We start from the raw sequence: 19,910 nt of genomic DNA, 5'->3' as shown, positions 1-19,910 counted from the left end.
AGAGTCTCAGGTCCTCCCACTGCTTCTTGCAGTGGCTGCTCCAACTATGACCCCCCAGGGTCCGCACTTCTTTGACGATGGCTCTCCATCACCCTTTTTTCTGGTGGGCGCTGACCTGCATGGGAAAAATTTTGAAAATGGGGAAATGCTGTAAATGATACCAAAACAGCTGCCATCTTTGGTGGCACACAACATACACGGACCATGCATACTGCTAATATAACACACACATCATGTGCATGCAAAACTCCAAATCAGTCATTACATGTCAATGTGCACACACATTCATCCTCAAACACCACCTGAAATGCGGGACAAAGGACGTTGTACTGACCTGTTGCCCTGGAGAACCGTACAACCGCCCATACAAGGGCAGGACCCTTTCCACCAGTTTTCTTAGTTCCTCTCTTGTGAAGGCTGGGGCCCTATTCCCTGCAGTGCGTGCCATCGTTGCTCCAAGAATCAGGACACAGCAGCACACAAGTTGAAGGTTGTCCTTTCCTGAATGTCAGGAGTCAAGTGAGCTGGCCCATATAAAATGGTGGTGAAGGCAGCAGTGGTCATGACCGTCAGTGTGGGCGATGATCTTCATTGGTCCCAGTTTCCAATAGACGTCAATGCTATCCAATGAGGAGTTGCACGGTGGTACTGACCGTCTTCCACCTTGACAACTGCTGCTGGCAAAATTAGGTCACTTTCATCTGTCCAATGCATGCAGGACAGGCGAATGCCATTTTAGTATGTTACATGACTGTCCTGGGTTCACTCTGCGTCACCACCTGCATATCGTCACAAATTCATTCATTTCGGCTACACTTTGTGGATAATCACATATGTAGTGAGTGTCATTATGACATCACCACACTTGTCACTAGATTTGCAAGTATTGACAATCTGTATGGTGGAACACATGGAAGGTGAATGTTTACATGTCCTGTACACGTCCATTGTCACACGGATTATGGCGGTCATTCTGACATCGGCGGTCGCCGAAAGACCGCTCCGCGGTCAAAAGACCGCGGCGGCCATTCTGGCTTTCCCGCGGGGCCGGCGGGCGACCGCCAGAAGACCGCCGGCCGGGCCAGCGGGAAAGCCCCTACAACAATGAAGCCGGCTCGGAATGGAGCCGGCGGAGTTGCAGGGGTGCGACGGGTGCAGTGGCACCCGTCGCGATTTTCACTGTCTGCAAAGCAGACAGTGAAAATCTTTGTGGGGCCCTGTTAGGGGGCCCCTGCACCCGTTCCCGCCATCCTGGTTCTGGCAGTGGACACCGCCAGAAACAGGCTGGCGGGAAGGTGGTCGGAATCCCCATGGCGGTGCTGCAAGCAGCGCCGCCATGGCGGATACCCTGGGCCAGCGGGAAACCGGCGGGAAACCGCCGGCTCCCCTTTTCTGACCGCGGCTTTACCGCTGCGGTCAGAATCACCCAGGAAGCACCGCCAGCCTGTTGGCGGTGCTTCCGCCGCCCTCCGCCATGGCGGTGCCGCCAGGGTCAGAATGACCCCCTATGTGTATTGTCTGGTTGGGAATGGAGTTTGGAGTAATGTCTTCCCACAACATGACATCCAATTTACATGACCAAATATTTGTGATTGTTGTATGTTATACTTGGTGCTCAGCATTGTGAGATGATCCCAGATTTTTGTTTGTCTCCCTACATAGGTATCACCAAAATGGAGTAATGAGGAATGCAACAGTGTACAGGCCACTCGTAGATTTTGAAACCATGAAAGAGCACCACATCATCCTGACCTATCGACTTAACTGTTTGTGTATCAGGGAACTGGTCGCCCAGTTGAAGGCAGACCTCCTGCCAGCTATGTGAAATCCCCATGCCATCCCTCCAACACTCCAGGTGCTGTCTGTCCTGCATTTTCTGGCAAGTGGCTCTTTTCAGGTGAGTGTGGGACTGGCTGCAGGGATATCACAGCCCAAGTTCAGTAAGGTGTTGCAGGATGTGCAGGATGCCCTACTCAAGCATGTGTACAGGTACACAGGTTCGCGCAACATGCAGAATTGGCCACTGTCAAAGCAGCTTTCTACAATATATCAAATGTCCCACATGTACTAGGAGCCATTGATGGGACTGACATCGTCTTGGTACCTCTGAGGGCCAATGAACAGATCTACAGAAACCGGAAGAGTACATATTCTCTCAATGTACAAGTGGTGTATCTTGCAGACGAGTACATAACACATGTAAATGCAAACTTCCCGCGGTCAGTACATGATTCCTACGTCCTGAGGAACAGCAGTGTCCCTCCACTGATGTCACAGCTACAGGGCGAAAGCATACTGCTCTCCATGTCAGACGTTTGTCCCCCGCCCTACACAGTCTTCACTCTGCCTTGCATTGTTACCTATAGTAAAACAATAGTAGTAAAGGCCCCTTTTCTACACAGGTGACTCCGGATACCCCAACCTGCCCTGGCTTCTGACACCTGTTGGACGTCCAACTACAGGAGGGGAGAACAGGTACAATGAGACACATGGGTGGATGAGGCAAGTGATTGAGAGGGCTTTCAGCCTCTTGAAAGATAGATTTCGTTGTCTCCATGTGTCCGGTGGTGCCCTACAATACTGACCAGGGAAAGTCTGCCAGATCTTTGCTGCATGCTGCATGCTCCATAATCTGGCCCTCAGAAGGCACATCCCACTGTTGAAGGAGGGGGACATTGATGCTGGAGCAGTGTTTGGGGCCGGGGACTCTAATGCTGAGGAGGAGGCAGATGAGGATGAGGCACATGACAACAGGACTGACCTGATTTGTCACTACTTTCAATGATGAACAGGTATGTGTGATCTGTGTGTCATCTGCACTTGGAATATGTATTTGTAATGCCAGTCTGTACCCAGATTTTGCATGCATCAAGGTGTGTGTGGGGACTACAACCTTACATCTTATTTTCCGACCCTGAAAGGTAGCTGACTTACCTTGAGGGGTAGTGGAAATGCATTGTTGCTAATGACATGTGTGGAATGCTGGTGCCATTACGGAACATCCTTATGGTTGTACCAAAGGTTTTGAGTCCTCAGTCCGCCTGTTTGGTTTAATGAAAGGGGGACTTTTCGGTCTTGTCCTGCTGTGTAGGCATATCGTGGTGCATTTTCAGCTGCTGTGTGGCAACTACCTGTTCCTGACTACTCAGGGAGGTGGACAGTAGAGGATGTTACCTATGTGACACCTTTCCTGTCCAACAAATGTGTGTGAGTGACAATGCAGGCCCTTATGTATGTGGTATCATAGCTGCTGGGACAGTCATCCTGTGTTTGTGTTCAACTGCTGTTGATGTATGACTGTGGATTACATACCTTACAATACTGTGCCTAATTCAATTTAAATGTCCTCTTCAGGTAACATCTCTGTTTGCAATCTGCTTACTGCATTGCCTGTTGGCATCGTTGACAGTGGATGTTACAACAATACGGATGTACTTACACACCTGCTCGAGTATCCCACTACATGTGTCACTTTGACATTATTGTAGTGTCGACATGTGTAGATATTTGTTGCTTTTATACAGAATTGCCACTACATACAATGAAGAGATATGCACCATGACTTGTGATAGTTGGTGTTTATTTACTGTTTAAAATCACAGTCCAGAGGAATGGGGTAATGGTCTAGGTGAAGATCAGAGTGGGTGGTACAGCTGTTTGTTTCAAAGGTCCTGTATCCATTTGCCCGGGAACTTGGTATTGGACAGCCACCAGGATGTAAGAGTAGCACACAAGGGTGACAGTTCAGAGGAGGGATCACTTCTTGGTGCGGGGATTGGTCTTTGCCTCAAGTCCAGCAGGATGTCTGGATGGCTGACCTTTTTTACCAGGGGGGGGGTTCCTCAGCTCCAGGGGTAGGGGTGCTGGTGGCCTGTGGGTCCTCCTGCATTGCCTTCTTTCCAGTAGCAGGTGTTGATGTTGAGGGTAGTGGTGTTGACTGAATACTGGATGGGGCCTGCTGTTAGGTGGAGGATGTCCGCAGGATGTTGTTCATTTCCTTGAACTCCCCTAATATGAAGACCATGGTGGCATAGAGTGCCTGCCACTGCTGAATAGCCTCCTGATGGTATTCCCCCTTCAGCCTTTGGGTATCCTGCAAGGTGGTGAGTATCTGGCCTATCTTGTCCTCGGATTGCTGGTAGGCTCCCAGGACTCTGGAGACGGCCTCCTGGAAAGTCGTGGACTGTACCTGCCTCGTCCATTGGCCCACGATTGCCCTCCCACTGGCCCATGCACCCATTGCCTGTGCCCCTGATTTAGTGTGCCTCCTCCCACTTACACCAGGGCCATTACTGTCTTCGGTTTGCACCGTTGACTCCTGCCCATGTCCTGAGGGGCACACTGATGATTGATGTGACCTTCGGAAAGAGGTTTGGAAAGGTGGGCTCTGCTGTGCAATGGATGCCACAGGGGAGGTTGTTTCAGTAGTGGGCAAGGATAGGCTGATGTTGGTGGTGGACTGACCACTCATGCCTGATGAGCCAGGCTTGTCATCCATAACCAGACATCCAGGTGATTTGTCCACTTTTGGACCTGCTTCCTGCTTACAGGGATAGGCTTTCTGTCACTGGCCTCCTCTGCTGTGTGGCATTACTTGGGAGACCTGTGGAATGAGAGGTATTGTGTCATACAATGGTATTGTAGAAGTGATACATATGGTTGTATGCCATCATTGAATGGATTTTCAGGGCACTAATGGCATTGACAGTTACTAGACCACTGTTTGTGTTTCCTTCAGTGGAATGTTGCAATGGTCCTATTTTGGGGTATAGTTTATATTTGTCTTGCTACTGTCATTGCCATGTACTGATGCGCATTTCAAATACTGTTTGGTGATGGGGAGTGACATGGTTTAACGTGCAAGTGCTGAGATGTGAAGTGGTTGTAGCAGTAATGCAAGGGTAGGGAGTGTTGAATTGTGGTAGTTGTAATACTTGTTGCAGTGTGGGGTATCCATGCACTAGGTGGGCCTGTGAAGGAATGGTGCCAGTAAGGAGCTGTGGCATGTAAGGGTGTGTAGCTGACTTCCAGTGTCCAGTCCACTAGGTATTCCTGTCAGCCCTTCTAGGTGTAGGATGGTCAAGACCCTTCTCCTCCCATGTTGATAATTCTGGGGGAGGCGGTGGGGGCCCACCACCAGTACTCATGACGGCAATTTGGTGCCTGGAAGCCATGGCCCGTACCTTCCCCCGTAGGTCGTTCCACTTCTTCCTAATGTCCTCCCTTCTGCGTGGATGGTTCCCCACAGCACTCACCCTGACGACTATACTCTGCCACAAGTGTTTTTCTGGGCAATGGATGTCTGCTGGACCTGTGCCCCAAACAGTTGCGGCTCTACTCTGAAGATTTCGTCGACCATTACCCTTGTCTGTGAATCTGTTTTTTTTTGTGGTGCCATGGTGGTTGTGTTGTGGGTGGGAGGTGTGTGTTGTGCAGGGATACTGGGTGTGCTGTTTGTTGGTGTGAGTTAGGGTAATGGGATGTGCTTGTTGTAGGAGGCTGGCCTGGCTTGTAGTGGGTACCAGAGGTACTTACACATTGTGCCAGGTCCAGTTATCCCTTATTAGTGTAGAAGAGGTATTTCTAGTAGCTTAGGCTGATAGAAGGTAGCTATGGGAAAGAAGCTTAGGCTGAACTAGGAGACATGCAAAGCTTCTACACATCGTTCAGGGCAAATTCCCCGGACTTTGTGAGTGCGGGGACACCATTACACGCGTGCACTATACATAGGTCACTACCTATGTACAGCGTCACAATGGTAACTCCGAACATGGCCATGCAACATATCTAAGATCATGGAATTGTCCCCCTAACACCATTCTGGTATTGGGGGGACAATTCCATGATCCCCCAGGTCTCTAGCACAGAACCCGGATACTGTCAAACTGCCTTTCCGGGGTCTCCACTGCAGCTGCTGCTGCTGCCAACCCCTCAGACAGGTTTCTGCCCTCCTGGGGTCCAGGAAGGCAGAACAAAGGATTTCCTCTGAGAGAGGGTGTTACACCCTCTCCCTTTGGAAATAGGTGTGACGGGCTGAGGAGGAGTAGCCTCCCTCAGCCTCTGGAAATGCTTTGATGGGCACAGATGCTGCCCATCTCTGCATAAGCCAGTCTACACCGGTTCAGGGATACCCCAGCCCTGCTCTGGTGTGAAACTGGACAAAGGAAAGGGGAGTGACCACTCCCCTGACCTGCAACTCCCAGGGGAGGTGCCCAGAGCTCCTCCAGTGTGCTCCAGACCTCTGCCATCTTGGAAACAGAGGTGCTGCTGGCACACTGGACTGCTCTGAGTGGCCAGTGCCAGCAGGTGACGTCAGAGACTCCTCCTGATAGGCTCTTACCTGTGTTGCTAGCCTATCCTCCTACCTAAGTAGCCAAACCTTCTTTTCTGGCTATTTAGGGTCTCTGCTTTGGGGAATTCTTTAGATAACGAATGCAAGAGCTCATCAGAGTTTCTCTGCATCTCTCTCTTCACCTTCTGCCAAAGGATCGACCGCTGACTGCTCAGGACGCCTGCAAAACCGCAACAAAGTAGCAAAGATGACTACTGCAACCTTGTATCGCTGATCCTGCCGCCTTCTCGACTGTTTCCTGGTGGTGCATGCTCTGGGGGTAGCCTGCCTCCTCCCTGCACTAGGAGCTCTGAAGAAATCTCCTGTGGGTCAATGGAATCTTCCCCCTGCAACTGCAGGCAACAAAAGACTGCATCACCGGTCCTCTGGGTCCCCTCTCAGCACGACGAGCGTGGTCCCTGGAACTCAGCAACTCTGTTCAAGTGACTCCCACAGTCCAGTGACTCTTCAGTCCAAGTTTGGTGGAGGTAAGTCCTTGCCTCCCCACGCTAGACTGCATTGCTGTGTACCGCGTGATTTGCAGTTGCTCCGGCTCCTGTGCACTCTTCCAAGATTTCCTTTGTGCATAGCCAAGCCTGGGTCCCCGACACTCTAACCTGCAGTGCACAGCTTCCTGAGTTGTCCTCTGGCGTAGTGGGACTCCCTTTTGTGTCTTCGGGTGAGCTCTGGTTCACTCCTCTTTGTAGTGCCTGTTCCAGCACTTTTGCAGGTGCTGCCTGCTTCTGTGAGGGCTCCCTGACTTGCTGGGCGCCCCTTCTGTCTCCTCATCCAAGTGGCGACATCCTGGTCCCTCCTGGGCCACAGAAGCATCCAAAAAACCCTAACCGTGACCCTTGCAGCTAGCAAGGCTTGTTTGCGGTCTTTCTGTGTGGGAACACCTCTACAAGCTTCTTCACGACGTGGGACATCCATCCTCCAAAGGGGAAGTTCCTAGCCCTCTTCGTTCTTGCAGAATCCACAGCTTCTACCATCCGGTGGCAGTTTCTTTGCACCCTCAGCTGGCATTTCCTGGGCATCTGCCCAATCTCGACTTTGTCACGACTCTTGGACTTGGTCCCCTTGTTCCACAGGTACTCTCGTCCGGAAATCCACTTTGGTTGCATTGCTGGTGTTGGTCTTCCTTGCAGAATTCCCCTATCACGACTTCTGTGCTCTCTGGGGAATATAGGTGCACTTTATACCTACTTTTCAGGGTCTTGGGTTGGGCTATTTGTCTAACCCTCACTGTTTTCTTACAGTCCCAGCGACCCCCTACAAGCTCACATAGGTTTGGGGTCCATTCGTAGTTTGCATTCCACTTTTGGAGTATATGGTTTGTGTTGCCCCTATAACTATGTGCTCCTATTGCAATCTACTGTAACTTTACATTGCTTGCATTACTTCCTTTTGCTATTACTGCATATTTTTGATATTGTGTACATATATCTTGCGTATATTTGGCATCCTCATACTGAGGGTACTCACTGAGATACTTTTGGCATATTGTCATAAAAGTAAAGTACCTTTCTTTTTAGTATATCTGTGTATTGTGTTTTCTTATGATATTGTGCATATGACACCAGTGGTATAGTAGGAGCTTTGCATGTCTCCTAGTTCAGCCTAAGCTGCTCTGCTATAGCTACCTTCTATCAGCCTAAGCTGCTAGAAACACCTCTTCCACACTAATAAGGGATAACTGGACCTGGTACAGAGAGTAAGTACCCCTTGGTACCCACTACAAGCCAGGCCAGCCTCCTACAGACAGTTAGTCACAAAAGAGGGAACACATACAGGGCACATACTATGAGCAATGGGGCCCTGCCTGGCAGGGTCCCAGAGACACAACGACTAAAGCAACATACATACAGTGAAATATGGGGGTAAAATGCCAGGCAAGATGGTACTTTCCTACACAACCCCCCCCCCAAACGAAGGATAATAAGACTAGCCATGACCTGATGAGTCTTCATTGTCTAAGTGAAAATATCTGGAGAGTCCATCTGCACTGGAGTGGGTACTCCCAGGTCTATGTTCCACTGTATAGTCCATTCCCTGTAGAGATATGGACCACCTCAACTATTTAGGGTTTTCACCTTTCATTTGTTTTAGCCAAAGTAGAGGTTTGTGGTCTGTCTGAACAATAAAGCGAGCGCCAAACAGGTATGGCCTCAACTTTTTCGGTGCCCAGACCACAGCAAAGGCCTCCAACGCTTTTCTCTAGGGGTGAACCTTCTGCTGATAAAAGCAACTGGTTGATCCTGGCCCTCAGAATTCAGTTGTGATAAGACTGCCCCTACCCCTAATTCAGATGCATCAGTTTGAACAATGAATTTCTTGGAGTAACATGGGCTTTTTAGGTGAGGTGCAGAGCACATGGCCTGTTTAATCTCCTCAAAAGCTTTCTGACAGCTAGCTGTCCATAATACCTTTGTAGGCATTTTCATACTTGTGAGATCATTAAGAGGGGCTGCTATGGAGCCATAGTTTTTAATGAATCTCTTGTAATACCCTGTGAGGCCTAAAAAGGCTCTCACCTGGGTCTGAGTTGTAGGGGGAACCCAATCCATGATTTTCTGGATTTTCCCCTGTAGTGGTGTAATCTGTTCTCCACCTACCAGGTGTCCCAGATAAACCACCTTACCCTGCCTTGTCTGGCACTTTGAGGCCTTGATAGTGAGGCCTGCCTTTTGCAGGGCCTCCAAAACTTTCCAAAGGTGGACCAGGTGCTCATCCCAAGTTGAGCTAAAGACAGCAACATCATCAAGATATGCTGCACTGAACCCCTCCAACCCTTGCAGGATTGTGTTCACCAACCTCTGAAAAGTGGCAGGTGCATTTTTCAAACCAAAGGGCATCACTGTAAATTGGTAGTGCCCTCCTATAGTTGAAAATGCAGTCTTTCGTTTAGCATCTTCTGCCAATTTGATCTGCCAATACCCTGCAGTCAAATCAAAAGTGCTAAGATACTTGGCAGATGCCAGTGTATCAATGAGCTCATCTGCCCTGGGTATAGGGTGAGCATCAGTTTTTGTTACCTGATTGAGACCTCTTTAGTCTACACAAAACCACATCTCCCTTTTTCCATCTTGTGTGTGAGGCTTTGGTACAAGCACCACTGGGATAGCCCATGGGCTTTCAGAAGGCTCAGTCACTCCCAGATCCAACATTTTTTGCACCTCTTGTTTAATGCAGTCTCTGACATGGTCAGGCTGCCTATAAATCTTACTTTTGACAGGCAAGCTGTCTCCAGAATCAATTGTGTGTTCACACCAGGATGTTGTACCTGGCACAATTGAAAAGAGGTCTGAAAATTGTCCAAGGAGATTGATGCAGTTGTCTTTCTGTTCTGCAGTCAGACAATCTGCCAAAACTACTCCCTCCACTAAGGCATCTGCTTCAGTGGTGGAAAAGAGATCAGGGAGAGGGTCACTCTCTTCTTCCTGTCCCTCATCTGTTGCCATTAGCAGGGTGAGATCAGCCCTGTCATAGTAGAGTTTCAGGCGGTTGACATGAATCACCGTAAGGGGACTCCTGGCAGTGCCCAGGTCTACCAAATAGGTAACCTCACCCTTTTTCTCAACAATTAGATGGGGTACACTCCATTTGTCCTGGAGTGCTCTTGGGGTCACAGGCTCCAATACCCACACCTTCCGTCCTGGTTGGTACTGGATCAGAACAGGCTTCTGGTCATGCCATTGCTTTTGCAGCTCCTGGCTGGCCTGAAGGTTTTTACTGGCCTTTTTCATGTACTCAGCCATTCTGGATCTTAGGCCAAGTACATAATCCACGATGTCCTGTTTAGGAGCTTTTAAAGGTTGTTCCCAACCCTCCTTCACAAGAGTGAGTGAACCTCTTACAGGGTGTCCAAAGAGGAATTCAAAGGGGCTAAAGTCCACTCCTTTCTGGGGTACCTCCCTGGAAGCAAAAAGGAGGCAAGGTAACAGGACATCCCATCTCCTCCTGAGTTTTTCTGGGAGTCCCATTATCATACCTTTGAGAGTTTTATTAAACCTCTCTACCAGTCCATTAGTCTGTGGATGGTAAGGGGTGGTGAACTTGTAGGTAAAACCACACTTCTTCCACATTGCTTTCAAGTATGCAGACATGAAGTTGCTACCCCTGTCTGATACTACCTCTTTAGGAAAACCCACCCTGGAAAAGATTCCCAGGAGGGCCTTTGCCACTGCAGGAGCTGTAGTGGTCCTTAGAGGAATTGCTTCAGGATATCTTGTGACATGGTCCACAACCACCAAGATAAACCTATTGCCTGAAGCAGTAGGAGGGTCAAGGGGGCCAACTACGTCAACCCCTACCCTTTCAAATGGCACCCCAACCACTGGAAGTGGGATTAGAGGGGCCTTTGGAGTGCCACCAGTCTTGCCACTGGCTTGGCAGGTCACACAAGACTTGCAAAAATCTTTAGTGTCCTCTGACATCCTAGGCCAGTGAAACAAGGGGACAAGTCTTTCCCATGTTTTGATCTGGCCCAAATGCCCAGCCAAAGGAATGTCATGTGCAAGAGTTAGGAGGAACTCTCTGTACTGCAGGGCAATGACCAATCTCCTGGCTGCTCCAGGTTTTGGGTCCCTTGCCTCTGTGTACAAGAGGTTGTCCTCCCAGTAAACTCTATGGCTGTCACTGACATCCCCATTTTGCTGTTTGACAGCTTGCTGAAGGAGACCCTCTATTGTGGGACAGGTTTGCTGTGCCACACTCAGCTCTTCCCTGGCAGGCCCCCCTCCACCCAAAAGCTCAGCAGTGTCTGCTGCTAGCTCATCTGGTGAAGGTTCTGCACAGGGAGGAAATTCCTCTTCCTCAGAAGGGGAATCATCTGTAGAGGAAGGGATAGTGGGTAGGGATTTACCCTTGCTACCCCTAGGTTTAGGGAGCACTTGGTCCATCCTTCCAGGATCAAAGTTACCCTGTCCTTTTTGCTTTTTGGCCTGACCCCTGGCTAAAGCAAAAATATGCCCAGGAATGCCCAGCATTGCTGCATGAGCCTTCAACTCCACTTCTGCCCAAGCTGATGTCTCTAAATCATTCCCTAGTAGACAGTCTACAGGTAAATCTGAGGCAACCACAACTTTCTTTGGATCAGTAACCCCCCCCCCCAATTGAGATTCACAACAGCCATGGGGTGGCTAAGAGTGTTGTTATGAGCGTCTGTCACTTGGTACTGCTGACCAAGTAGGTGTTGTTCAGGGTGGACCAGTTTCTCTATCACCATTGTTACACTGGCTCCTGTGTCCCTGTATGCCTGAACCTCAACACCATTTATTAGGGGAAGTTGCTTGTACTTATCCATATTAAGGGGACAAGCAACCAAGGTGGTCAAATCAATGGCACCTTCAGAGACTAAAACAGCCTCTGTGGTCTCCCTAACAAGACCAACCCCAACTACATTGCCAATAGTGAGCCCAGCTACACCCTTGGATTGGCTATTTGTAGGTTTCCCACCACCACTGCTATTACTAGGGGCACTAGAATTTGCAGCAGGGGTTGTGGTAGTGGGAGGTTTGGTGTTTTTCTTTGGACAACTGGAATAAGTTGCCCAATGGTCTTTGACTTTACACAAATAACACCAAGGCTTTTTAGGTTGATTATTGGAAGAGGATTTGGACCCACCACCCCAACCATAGGATTTTTGTGGGCCTGAGGAAGACTCAGTATTTTTACCTTTGTCCCCACCCTTGTCAGAAGACTTACCATCCTTCTTCTTGCCATCCTTGTCACCCCCTTTATGAACCTTTCTGTTCACCTGTGTTCTGACCCACTTGTCTGCCTTCTTTCCCAATTCTTGGGGAGAGGTCAGATCCGAGTCACTAGGTATTGGTGCAACAAGTCAGACATACAGTTATTCAGAATATGCTCTCTCAGAAGAATATTATACAGGCTTTCATAGTCTTATACCTTACCTTACTGCCATGTAACCCCCCTACCAAGGCCTTCACTGAACAGTCCACAAAATCTGTCCAGTCTTGAGAGGAGTCTTTTCTGATGTCTCTGAACTTAATCCTGTATTGTTCAGTGGTTAAGCCAAATCCATCCAAGAGTGCATCCTTCAATACTGTGTAATTGTTAGCTTCACTTTCTCTAACAGTAAGGAGCCTAGCCCTACCCTTTCCAGTGAAAGATAACCACAAAATAGCAGCCCACTGCCTTTGAGGGACCAACTGTACCATACAGGCCCTCTCAAGTGCAGCAAACCACTTGTTGATGTCATCCCCCTCCTTGTAAGGGCGGACTGTCTTGTGCAGATTCCTGGAATCATGCTCTCTAACAGGATTACGATCAGGAATACTGCTGCTGCCACCATGGGGTCCTAACCCCAACCTCTTTCTTTCCTTCTCAATGTCTAGGGATTCCCTATGTAAGGCCAGCTGTTGCTGTTTAAGCTTCAGTCTGGTCTCTTCAACCCTCAACTTTTTGAGTTCCCTTTCTAACAAGTTATCCTCAGGGTGGGCGGGTTGGGAATGCTTTGACACAGATGACAAATTGGAAACTTCAGAGGGGGGTCTGTCCCTATCTGTCTGGACCCTAGTAACTTGGCCTCTAGGAATAAAGGATGCCCTACTGTGATGGGACCCTCCATTACTACCAGCATTACTAGGTGTCCTGCTAGGGGGCAGACCCTCTTCAGAACCCTCCCTACCCTTCTCAGGGAACTCTCCTGAATCAGACTGGGAAGTTTCTAAATGTTCTAACCTCTCATTTGATGGGCCTGCTTGGTTCTCATCATCTACAATAAGCATGTTGGACAGAAACTCTTTTGTATGGTTCTTTCCTATAACTAAACCTCTATCTAAGCAGAGACTCCTTAAGCTCTTGTAATTCAAACTGTCATAAGTAGCTATGACAGTTTGGGGAGCAGAATCTACCACAGACATGATAGCAAAAGGTTTAGAGATAGTCAGAAGAGAGAAAAAGTTTCAGAACTTTTTAAAGCACAGAGAAAAAAACTTTTTCTAACTTAGAAAACTTTTAGAAGTTTTAAGAAACTTTTCAGAACTTTGTAAAACTTTAGAGAAGAAAAGCAAACGTTTTTGGTTAAGTGTACATACACTGAACTGTTTGGTAAATGATTCTCTTATGAAAAGTACAAAATGACAAAGTGGTAAGTAGTTACAAGTACTTATCCCACCGCTGCACAACTAATGTAGGAGGCTGGCCTGGCTTGTAGTGGGTACCAGAGGTACTTACACCTTGTGCCAGGTCCAGTTATCCCTTATTAGTGTAGAAGAGGTTTTTGTAGCAGCTTAGGCTGATAGAAGGTGGCTATGGCAAAGAAGCTTAGGCTGAACTAGGAGACATGCAAAGCTCCTACTATACCACTTATATCATATACACAATATCATAAGAAAACACAATACACAGAGTCACTAAAAATAAAGGTAATTTATTTTTATGACAATATGCCAAAAGTATCTCAGTGAGTACCCTCAGTAAGAAGGTAAGTAATATACACAAATTATATGTACACAAACCAAAATTAGGTAAGTAAGAGCAAGAAAAGTAATGCAAACAGTGTAGAATTACAATAGGTTGCAATAGGCAAGCATAGGTATAGGGGCAACACAAACCATATACTCCAAAAGTAGAATGCGAACCACGAATGGACCCCTGACCTATGTGAGCTTGTAGAGGGTCGCTGGGACTGTAAGAAAACAGTGAGGGTTAGAAAAGTACCCCACCCCAAGACCCTGAAAAGTAGGAGTAAAGTGCACCTACTACCCCCAGAGAGCACAATAGTCATAATAGGGGGATTCTGCAGGAAGAACAAACACCAGCAGTGCACTGACAACGGATTTCCGGACCTGAGTGTCTGTAAGACAAGGGGACCAAGTCCAATAGTCGCGACAGTGTCCGGGGGGGGCAGGATCCCAGGAAACCCCGGATGAAGGTGCAAGGAAGCTGCCTCCGTAAAAGAAGCTTGGAGTTCTGCAAGAAAGAAGAGGACTTGGAACTTCTCCTTTGGAAGATGGATGTCCCACGTTACGACGAAGTTTTCAGAGGTGTTCCCACGCAGAAATACCGCAAACAAGCCTTGCTAGCTGCAAGGGTCGTGGTAGAGGTTTTTGGGTGCTGCTGAGGACCAGGAAGGACTGAGATGTCGTCTTTTGGAGTAGAGGCAGAGGGGGCGCACAGCAATCCAGAGGGCCCTCACAGAAGCAGGCAGCACCCGCAGAAGTACCCCAACAAGCAGTTGGAAGAAGAGTGTACCGGACTCCACGCAAAGTTACAAAAAGGGGTCCCACAACGTCGGAGGACAACTCAGAACGTTGTGCACTGCAGGACCGAGTGCTGGGGACCCAGGCTAGGCTGTGCATGAAGGAACTCCTGGAAGAGTGCACAGGAGCCGGAGCAGCTGCAAATCACGCGGTACACAGCTTTGCAGTCTAGCGTGAGGAGGCAAGGAATTACCTCCACCAAACTTGGACTGAAGAGTCACTGGACTGTGGGAGTCACTTGGACAGAGTTGCTGTGTTCCAGGGACCACGCTTGTCAGGATGAGAGGGGACCCAGAGGACCAGTGATGCAGTCTTTTGGTGCCTGCGTTAGCAGGGTGAAGATTCCATCGACCCACAGGAGATTTCTTCTGAGCTTCTGGTGCAGGGTGAAGGCAGGCTACCCCCAGAGCATTCACCACCTGGAAACAGTCAAGAAAGCAGGCAGGATTAGGCGCTAGAATGTTGCTGGTAGTCGTCTTGCTACTTTGTTGCGGTTTTGCAGGAATCCTGGAGCAGTCAGCGGTCGATCCTTTGGTAGAAGGTGAAGAGGGAGATGCAGAGGAACTCTGGTGAGCTCTTGCATTCATTATCTGAAGAATTCCCCAAAGCAGAGACAATAAATAGCCAGAAAAGAAGGTTTGGCTACCAAGTTAGGAGGATTGGCTACCAAGAGAGGTAAGAGCCTATCAGAAGGAGCCTCTAAAGTCACCTGCTGTCACTGGCCACTCAGAGCAGTCCAGTGTGTCCCCAACACCTCTGTTTCCAAGATGGCAGAGGTCTGGGACACACTGGAGGAGCCCTGGGCACCTCCCCTGGGAGGTACTGGTCATGGGAGTGGTCACTCCCCTTCCCTTTGTCCAGTTACATGCCAGAGCAGGGCTGGAGGATCCCTGAACCGGTGTAGACTGGCTTATGCAGAGATGGGCACCATCTGTACCCATTAAAGCATTTCTAGAGGGTGGGGGAGGCTACTCCTCCCCAGCCCTTCACACCTGTTTCCAAAGGGAGAGGGTGTAACACCCTCTCTCAGAGGAAATCCTTTGTTCTGCCTTCCTGGGACAGGGCTGCCTGGACCCCAGGAGAGCAGAAACCTGTCTGAGGGGTTGGCAGCAGCTGCAGTGGAGACCCCGGAAAGGCAGTTTGGCAGTACCCGGGTTCTGTGCTAGAGACCCAGGGGATCATGGAATTGTCCCCCCAATACCAGAATGGTATTGGTGTGACAATTCCATGATCTTAGACATGTTACATGGCCATGTTCGGAGTTACCATTGTGACGCTATACATAAGTAGTGACCTATGTATAGTGCACGCGTGTAATAGTGTCCCTGCACTCACAAAGTCTGGGCAATTTGCCCTGAACGATGTGGGGGCACCTTGGCTAGTGCCAGGGTGCCCACACACTAAGTAACTTTGCACCCAACCTTCACCAGGTGAAGGTTAGACATGTAGCTGACTTATAACTTACTTATGTGCAGTGGTAAATGGCTGTGAAACAACGTGGACGTTATTTCACGTAGGCTGCAGTGGCAGGCCTGTGTAAGAATTGTCAGAGCTCCCTATGGGTGGCAAAAGAAATGCTGCAGCCCATAGGGATCTCCTGGAACCCCAATACCCTGGGTACCTCAGTACCATGTACAAGGGAATTATATGGGTGTACCAGTATGCCAATGTGAATTAGTAAATTTAGTCACTAGCCTGCAGTGACAAATTTGGAAAGCAGAGACAGCATAACCACTGAGGTTCTGGTCAGCAGGGCCTCAGTGAGACGGTTAGTCACCACACAGGGAACACATACAGGGCACATACTATGAGCACTGGGGCCCTGCCTGGCAGGGTCCCAGAGACACAAGGACTAAAACAACATACATACAGTGAAATATGGGGGTAGAATGCCAGGCAAGATGGTACTTTCCTACACTTGTGGTTTGCGGTGTTTGTGTGCAGTGGTGTGTTGTGTGATGCGTGTTCAGTGTAATGGTGCCTGTGATATCTAGGTGCAGTGCCTTCTTCCAGTGTGCTCTTGCCTCGCTCTCAAAAGGTTTCTGGGTGCAAAGGGTTCTGGGTATGTGTGGGGGGTGTTTTATAGTGCTGTGGTCAGATGTGTGTATGTCTACCAGGTGTGGGGTTATGATATTGTCCAATGTGGTGCAGTGTTCTGGTGGAGGTGCATTTTTTCCCATGGCAGTTCGGACCGCCAATGGCATAGCGCCGTGTTGACACCGCGGTGCAGGTCTGTGATTCGTTATATGGTGGGCGGGATGTTCTGGGTGTGGCAGTGCTGGTGGTGCAGACGTCTCCATCAGGCCATCATTTCGGCTGACGGTGTTATTTTTTGGGTGAATTTAGGCGATGTTGTTTTAGTGACTCGTAATGCAGCGATCTTCATACCGCCATCACTGGTGGTCATTCGGCGGCCGCGTACACAGCGGTCTTTGGTAAAGACCGCCAAAGTTACAATGACCACCTCAGTATTACAAAAATAAAGGTCCTTTATTTTAGTGAGCCAGTTACCAAAAATACTAGATAGGAAATACACCAACAGGAGGTAAGTAAACATTAGTAATCTGAAATAGGCATAAATATCAATAGAAAACAGTTCAAAAGCAATAGACAGTGGTGACCCTAGGGGTAGCCCAAACCATATACTAAAAAAATGGAATGCGAATGCAGGACCCCCACCCAGGTAAGTGAAATCCGTAGAGGGGAGCTGGAGGAACCAGAACCCCAAAACATAAGTGACACAGTGCCCCCAGCGACCAGGAACAAAGGAGTAAGTTAGTGGATTTTCCCCATATTACCAAAAGGACTGAAGCTAAAGATAATGCAACACCCAGACATGACTTCAAGAAACCAACAGTGGATCCTGAAGAAGGAAGATCTGAAAAAGAAGTGGACCAAGTCCAGAACTCGGAGATGTGTCTGGTGGTGGCAGGAGCCACTACCCACCCGCCTCTGGTTGCACGAGTCCGGTGATGGTAGGACGAAGACTGTCAGCAATGAAGCCCTGGAGTCAGTGTAGAGTTCCTGGAGGATGCAGTTGACATCCCATGCCGGATGGAAGATTGAAGTCTGTCTATGGGTGGAAAATTAACCAACAAGCCTTGGCAAAGGCAAGAGTTGCGGTAGACAAAAGGTAGAGCTGACGGGGACCAGCAAGGGCCAGGAGGACTCAACCCACAGAGGGGAGTCCCAGGGGTCCCTCAGCAATGCAGAGTGTTCAAAGAAGGAATATCAGCCCCTACAGAAGACCCACTGGAAGAGGACCCAGGAGTCACAGAGGAGCCCTTGCAGCACAACTGAAGAAGGGTCCCACTTCACAGGAGAATCATGCAGAGGGCTGTGCATCAGAGGGAAGGGTGCTGGGAGCTGGGGTTATAAGGAGCCTGAAGATCCCTTAGAGAAGATACCAACAAGCCTTGGTAGCTGCAAGAGACATGGTTCACAGGGGTACTGTCCTGCGTGGGAAGGCAAGGGGTTACCTTTATCAAAGTTGGACAGCTGGCAGAGAGGACCAAGGGGACCACTCCAGTCTACCACCCGTGATTCACGATCCATGCAGCTCAGGATGAGAAGAGATCCACTCAGTCAGTTGCTGCAGTTGGTGCCTGCAGACGTAGGGGAGTGACTCCTTCACTCCAAGGGGGATTTCTTCTTCCATCTCATGCAGACTGAAGACTTGCTGCCCTCAGAGGATGCACAGTCAGGGAAAGGTTGCAGAAGCTGTAAAGAGCCAAAGAAACAATAGTCTTTGTCCTGGATGCAGATTGTTGCTTATTGGAGGGTCCAGTTGTGGTTCCAGTGGCGAGAAGTTGAAGTAAACCATGAAGAGGAATCCTGCTAGAGTCTTGCTCATTGAATCTAAGGACCCACCCAAGAGGGAGGCCTTCCGGACCTCGCCACTCAGATGCCCCCAGAGACTCCTGCCCACCTTGGATACAAGGTGCAGAATGAAGAGACCCTCTGGAGGAGCTCTGGTTACCACCCCTGGGGTGGAGATGGACAGGGAGTGGTCATTCCCCTATCCATTGTACAGTTTTTTTCCCAGAGCAGGGACTGGAGGTCCCTGAACTGGTGCAGACTGGTTTATGCAAGCTATGTAAGCCATGTAACACCTATTTCCAAAGGGAGAGGGTGTTACCCCCCTCTCCCAAAGGAAATGCTTTCTTCTACCTTCCTGGGCTTGAGCTAATCAAGCAGCAAGAGGACAGAAACCTGTCCGAGGGCTGGCAGCAGTGTGGGCTGCCCAGAAAACCTCAGAAAGCTGGTAGGAGCAATGCTGCACACTCTAAGGAGCCCCCAGAGTGCATGGAATCATGCTTCTAATACTGGCAACAGCGTTGGGGTATGATTCCAACATATCTGATATCAAACAAGCCTAGGTTCAGAGTTACCATTATGTAGCTGGTCCTAGGTAGTGACCTGTGTCCAGTACACACGTAAGATGGCATCACCGCACTAACGAAGTCCATGAAAATGGAACTGGCGTTCGTGGGGCACCTCTGCGCATGCAAGGGTGCCCTCACACTCAGGTACATGCACCCTACCCTCTGGGCTAGGAGGGCCTACCATAGGGGTGACTTAAAGTGACCTGGTGGAGTGATCTGTGGTAGAAAGGGTGCATGCACCCTTTCACGCAAGCTGCAATGTCAGGCCTGCAGATACACTTTGCATGGGCTCCCCATGGGAGGCATAATACATGCTGCAGCCCATGGGGTACCCCTGGTGCCCCAATGCCCTGGGAACCTGAGATAAAGTAGTCTCTTTCTAGCATGGTAACCCCCATGTTTGGCTGGTTTGTGAGTGTGTGTCAGTTTGTTTTTACTGTCTCACTGGGATCCTGCTAGCTAGGACCCAGTACTAATAGTGAAACCCCTATTTGTCAGTGTGTTTTGCCTGTCTCACTGGAATCTTGCTAGCCAGGACCCCATTGCTCATAGTTTGTGGCCTATGTGTGTGTTGTCAGTAGTGCTTAACTGTGTCACTAAAGTTCTGCTAACCAGAACTCCAGTGCTTATGCTCTCTCTGCTTCCAAATTAGTCACTGTAGTTTAGTGACTTCACATTCCAACTCCAATTGGCACACTGTACCCCCTTATAAGTCTCTTGTATATGGTACCTAGGTACTCAGGGCATTGGGTTTCCAGGAGATCCTTATTGGCTGCAGCATTTCTTTTGCCACCCATAAGGAGCTCAGACAAACCTTTCTTCAGGACTGCCACTTCAGCCTGCGTGAAATAGTGCACACACTTTTCACAGCCATTTTCACTACCCTTAAGTAACTTATAAGTCACCTATATGTCTAACCTTCATTTACTGAAGGCTAAGTGCAAAGTAACTAAGTTTGAGAGTACC

This window comes from Pleurodeles waltl, chromosome 10 (assembly GCF_031143425.1).
Source record: "Pleurodeles waltl isolate 20211129_DDA chromosome 10, aPleWal1.hap1.20221129, whole genome shotgun sequence".
Taxonomy (NCBI): Eukaryota; Metazoa; Chordata; class Amphibia; order Caudata; family Salamandridae; genus Pleurodeles; species Pleurodeles waltl.
Note: the sequence above shows the minus strand (reverse complement) of the source record.